Raw genomic sequence first — 6,009 nt, 5'->3', positions numbered from 1 at the left:
TTTAGAACAGTGGTTCTCAACCTGTGGGTTGGGACCCCATTTGGGGTCGATCGACCATTTCACGGGGGTCGCCAAGCAAGGCTGTCCGCCATTTTTTTTTGTCCGCCATTTTTCCCCCTTTTCCGGCGGGTGCCTTATCTCCCTTGGGTTGGGCCAGCTGGTGGTCGGCCTGCTCCGTCTCTGCCGCTTGCCAGCTATGCCTCAGCCAGCGCAGGGGGCGGAACCACGCATGCGCGGCGCTCCCGGGCAGGGAAAGTCCTCGACTTACGACCGGTTTAGTCCTCGACTTACGACCGGTTTAGTCCTCGACTTATGACCGGTTGGGGTCGCGGCATTAAAAAGGTTGAGAACCACTGGTTTAGAATATTAAATCATGGTTTAATTACCATGACTGGTAAAAGTTCATACAACAAATTAAACAATATATACTAAGGTGTTCAAAATATAGCAACCGGGCTTACTCATGCTAGCAACAAATCATACTGTGCCATAGCTAGATACAGTATGTGAAAATAATTGCTCATTTAAAACTACACCGCATTAAAAGTGAACTGTTCGGGTAACATTCTCTACAATTGCAAACTCAAAATGTTTTCTTTCTTCTCTTGTTCTTGCTTAGTTTATATTTAACGATTCACTTCGAAATTTCAGAAGAGTTTGGGGAAAATACGGCGAAGGAAGAAAAACAGCTCAAGTGAGGGATAGTCAGTAAAATCTCAGGTTAAATTGTCACATTGCCCCGGGATGTATGAATTAACCCAATGGCCCTAGTCTGGTCAACATACACTGAACCCTAAAGAACTGAATTTAAAAGCCGTATTTAGTCACAAATCAGTCAGCCCCATTTTAACCCCGTAATAAGCGAAACACTCAATGAATGTCTTAAAGGAGTTTTTGTTCCTCGTGCAGGAGACAAGAGCAAATCATCTTAATATGGCTGCGGTCCCACAAATGTCTATTCAAAATTAGTCTGCCCAGTTCAACCGGTCTTTCTTCCCCGATTGCCGGTTCAAGGAAGCATCTGCAAAGCCGCAGGAAAGATCTTTGAAGCCCCTCGCACTGCAGCTGCCACTCCAGCCAGAAAGGGCATCTACCCGACCTTTCTTCTACACAGGAAGGGAGTTTTACCGGATCTTAATTTTAAGCCAACAGAGCAAAAAAATAAAAAAAATAAAAAAAATTAAGCAGCCTCGTCTGGAAGTAAGCGAGACAGCGCAAATCGTTAGAATTTAAGATCGAATTTGGGTTGGTCGAACGTTTATGATTTTATTCGAGTTAGAATTGAGTTCAGATATAAAGGCGGACGCATCGGGCTGCTGCACAAATTTGGAAGCCAACAACGAAAACACATCCTCAGCCTGGGAGCGACGGGGAAACACGCCGAATAGGCGATTGCAATGCCAAGTGGCCCTCGATACCACAAGTAAATAACCGGCAGGATTAAAATCGCTTCATTTTTTCCCCCCCTTCGAACGGATGGAAAGAGGAAGAACGGCGGCTTCCTCTTTTCTCCGAGGAGAATAACACTCTGCAGCTCGCGTACCCTCCCCCCCCCTTCTACTGACCCACTTTGCCGCGAGCCGGGTGGAGTGGTAGGGAGGGGGGGGGAAGAGAGATGAAGGAGGAGCTCCCAGCCGGATCTGTTGCGAGGCGGAACTCTTTTTTTTATTGCCGCTAAAGTCTATTTAGCCGGCAACCCGCGGAGTAATCTGATTCTGTCACACCACGAGCTGTAATCTATCATCTTAGCTAGTGGCGGAGGGTTACCGAATATAGATAAAAAAGTACCCTTGCGAGGAGGCGGAGCGCCGGCAACAACGTCTTTTACGCACCTCTCCGGCTCTCGCTGGAGTAGCCGCAGAAGGCGGGTAGCCGGAGCGCGAGAAGGGTGGTTGCGGTCTTTTGTCAATCTCTCCCCTTCTGGAGAAGAAGGAAAAAAAAAAAAAACCAAAAACGCGTGCTGCCTCGTCACGACTGACGTCGGATTTGCTCGTCCTTCCCGCCTTTCGGTTGTTCCTGCGCGTGAGTGCGCGCCAAAGTCCGCTGCCCTGCCACGCGGAGTCGGTCGGCGAAGGGGAGGCGGAACGAGTTGCGCCCTTCTCTTACTTGCCGCTGCTGTTCCCGTTTTTTGTTTTTTTTTTGTTTTCCTCCCCCCCCCCCCCGTCCACGATCTTCTGTCCCCCTTCTCCCGTCTGGTAGTTCCTCTGAAGTGCCACGGCGCGCCCCACGTCTTGGAAGCAGAAGCCTCCTTTCCTTCTCTACAGACTGGACGTTCTCAATATGAACGGTGTCGTCTATATTGTGCAATTGCAGGTATGCAAAAGGGCGGGCAGCAGGCGATTTCATGGCGTCTTTCACAGGCTCCGGTTTAGCGCTTCACCGAAGTCCGTTGCTGGGAGCGCGGTTGGGCTTTTGTCTCCGAGGGGGTAAAAAGAAAATGTCCGTAGGTTGCAGCCTTGTGCATAGAAGACCATTGATCTCGAGGGAGGGACTCTGGAGCACGCCTGGCCGCGAGGAGCCTTCAGAGTTGGGAGGAAAAGGAGCGGCAAAGCGGCTGTTTGGAGCATTTTGTAGGCTAGACTACAGTGCTCGGGTAACGCACGTGGATTGCTTTGATCCATAAAATGCGCAGTGGAAACGGAAGGGGATTCTGCTAAGAAAAAAAAAATGTTTCTGCGTCTAAACATTTCATTATGCATAGATTTCAAGTAAGGAACATTTAGTCCTTTTCAGGGGGGTGTTTCCACCTCGATTTTCTTAGTATGATGAAAATCCTTTAGTATGATGAAAATCCTTAGTATGATGAAAATCCTCTCCTTTGCTCCAAGGAAAAACTGTCGCCTTTTTAGACTCGGTGCAGCTTTCTTCCGCCAAGGAATGGAAAAAGCGAAAAGAGTCCTTGCTGTGTCAGTAATGCCCTTAATTTCGGCGTGGATGGTTGCAGTAGTGGGCGTTCCCCCTAATCGGTGCCTGGCTATATGTTCGTGGTGTCATAAATCACAGTTAAGAAGGAAAAGTATTTTTATTTTGTGTCGGTAAAAACTGTAAGACCAAAAGTCATTCCGATTTTGTAGCATTAAGTTGAAAGGCTTCATCGGGTTCAAGACTGAGTTGCTGAGATGGGATTATTATCCATTGCTTACATTTCTTCCTCAAAAGACTGCAAGGGGAAGAGAATATTCTTCTTTGCAGTTAGGTCAAATAATGTAGGTGATTTAAAATGGGAAGGCCGGTTTTGAAATAAAAGGCGTCGAAATTCTTGTGTTTTCAGAAAATCTGACTTGTCATCCCTCAGACAATCTTGAAATACAGGTAGAAGCCCTGACCTTTCCCAGAATGATGCTCTCATCATACAGAATATTTTGTTTCTCAGATTGGCCATGTCTGAAAGCATTGGCATATGGCAAGCCAAGACATGTTTTTTCGGCTTGTTTTGTCTGCGTTAGGGAGTATCCTTGTTTGAAAGAAAGCAAGAATTGGCGAGGATTTTAAAATGGCAATATTAGAATTGCTAGGAAGTGGGGAAAATAAGCTGTAAGGTGAGAATTGTTCATTATTTGGAAGTTCAGTAGATTTTTTTTTTCTTATTCTGCTTTTCCTTTGTTCGTTCTCCACGTTGCTGCATCCTGTTGCCAAGCTCATAGGATTGAAAACCCTCTGCTCCAATATGCTTCTTGGTGGAAGAAATGTGATTGGCTAGTGTGCTTTCATTTTCAGCCAATTGAAAGATGAAAGCTGCATGATTGAATGTGTATGTTGCACAGCTACGGAGGAAGGAGACAGCTTTTATTAGTCTTCCATATCTTAAATTTATTAAATAATTGACTTAAATCTCTTTATGCAGAATGTTTCTGAAATATAGTATATGGTTATTTCTGGGATTTTAAGTAAGGAAAGTAGTAAATGCTCCCTTGTGGTCAAAATGTAAACCTCACACAAATATTGGTGTTAATTTATGTCTTGTCATTTGCTTGTTCCTGAATAGTACAACTCAATAGCTGTATTCTGTGTTGAAACAAAAAAAAAATCTAGGATTCAAAATATAGGAAGGTTTTTTTCCTTTAAAATTGTTGGGAAGGGCTCTACATTTAATGAGTTTGTAACTTTCTCTTCACTCTATAATTTCTCAATCCAAATATTCTGCTTTTTTTAAGTACAGCTTACACACCTGTATCACAGCCCCTCCTCCATGTTAATAGCTATTTCTGTGAGGTAGAATTAATAGGGTGAAATATTTGTATCAGCTGAACAGAAACCAGAGTGTTGTGAGATGGGAAGAATACATTGTGAAAAAGAACCCAGCCTTAGTACTGCTGCTTTAATCAGCATAAATCTAGAAAGGTTCAGTCATAATTATATTATGCTTATTTGGCTTACTTGAGCTAAACTCCACACATGTTGTATAGTTCAAGGGGTTCCAGGAAAGGTATAGGCTACCAATATTGAAAGGCATAGTATATGAATGTCAGGAAGCTGGGATTTTTTTTCAACTTCCATTACTTTTTATTTTTGCCCTCTTTTACAAAAGGACTAAAGTGCAGTTCTATTTTTCATAGGACAGTTAATGCCTTGCTGTTTTATACATTACTCAACTCTCATCCAGGCTTTTCTTAATAGCATTTTCTCAACATTCTGGCATTGAGAAATTGTTACTGTGTTTAGAAATATTATAATTAGTGATAGTGGTGGTTTTCTTTAATCTATTGTGCAACTTTTTCTGACTCTTCTTTGATCTTAGTTGCTAGAGATTTGCCCCCTTTCCCCTGAAGTACATTTTCAGCATAATATTTACTCAGATTTTCACACCTGTAAATAACCACATTTGGTTATTTATCAATTATTTTTGAAATTGGATGCATCATAACTGCACAGGAAGGGATAAAGTTACACAATTGTTTAAAAAAAATCTGAAGTTATTTTTTATTTTACTCACTGTTGCAGCTGTTAATGGTTGGGGTTTAAGTTTATATGAGATACATAAATTATGAAACATGCATAGGTTTTCAAGTATCATTTGGTTATATAATAACTGTCTATTTAAATATTTTCATAAATTGATACATGTCTCCTTCAAGAACATTCTTTAGTAAATCTATCATACTTTTTAAACATTTAAAATTTTGTTTGAAAGTTTCTTATGTCATATATCCGTTCATCCAATTCAAATCAAAGTACTTGTATTACTTCAACCTCAAAGATCATGAAAATTGTACAAAATAATGTGGATGGCAATAGTTATCTTATGGATTTGAATATTTAATTTCTTGAAGCTATGCCAGTAACACAAGAGGGAATATATACATGATACAACCTAGCTGAAATGATTAAAGTCTTAAGTTATTGAAAAATGGTATAGAAATTGGGGAAATTCTATCTGTAATTTGGTACATTGAAGAGGCTTAAAAATTATTTGTTTTTGTAGATGTTTATTTAGCCATCATTTCAAAGTGACTAAACAACCATATAAATACAATAAACTTTAGGAAAACATAATTTTCAATTCTCTTCAATGTACTGAATTGCAGTGATAGATTTCTTTTCCAATTTCTGTAATGTTTATATAGTAAGTGCTGTGCTGCTTAATCTGACCTGTGCTCAAGTTGATAATTGTAACATATTATTATATTATTATTATTATTATTATTATATTTGGATTTATATCCCGCCCTTCTCCTCGCGGACTCAGGGCGGCTGACAATCAATTAAAATACATAAATAACAATTACAAATTTAAAATTAATTAAAAGAAATATTTGAACATTGTCCAATTAAAATATAATTAAAACCCCTCTAAAAATTACCCTAGGCCGGTCCTGCAAGCTGGAATAACCAAGTCTTAAGGGCGCGGCGGAAGGAAGGGAGATCAGGGATGACCCTGATCTCTGGGGGCAGTTCATTCCAGAGGGTGGGAGCTCCCACAGAGAAGGCCCTCCCCCTTGGGGTCGCCAGCCGGCACTGTCTGGCCGACGGCACCCTGAGGAGACCCACTCTGTGGGAGCGTACAGGTCG

The 6,009-nt window shown here is 41.6% G+C and overlaps 1 protein-coding gene across 1 annotated transcript in view; it reads left to right on the top strand.

The window, feature by feature from the left end:
• The first annotated feature begins 2,163 nt into the window (after positions 1 to 2,163).
• IVNS1ABP (influenza virus NS1A binding protein) overlaps positions 2,164 to 6,009 on the top strand; it is a 16,306-nt gene continuing 12,460 nt past the window's right edge. The window contains exon 1 of the mRNA XM_015824732.1: positions 2,164 to 2,313. The gene's annotated coding sequence lies outside the window, so the exon portion shown is untranslated. The remainder of the gene's footprint in view (positions 2,314 to 6,009) is intronic.

This window comes from Protobothrops mucrosquamatus, unplaced genomic scaffold (assembly GCF_001527695.2).
Source record: "Protobothrops mucrosquamatus isolate PMUCROS unplaced genomic scaffold, P.Mucros_1.0 scaffold2330, whole genome shotgun sequence".
Lineage (NCBI taxonomy): Eukaryota > Metazoa > Chordata > Lepidosauria > Squamata > Viperidae > Protobothrops > Protobothrops mucrosquamatus.
The sequence above is the reverse complement of the archived record's forward strand: the minus strand, read 5'-3'. Positions and strand labels throughout refer to the sequence as shown.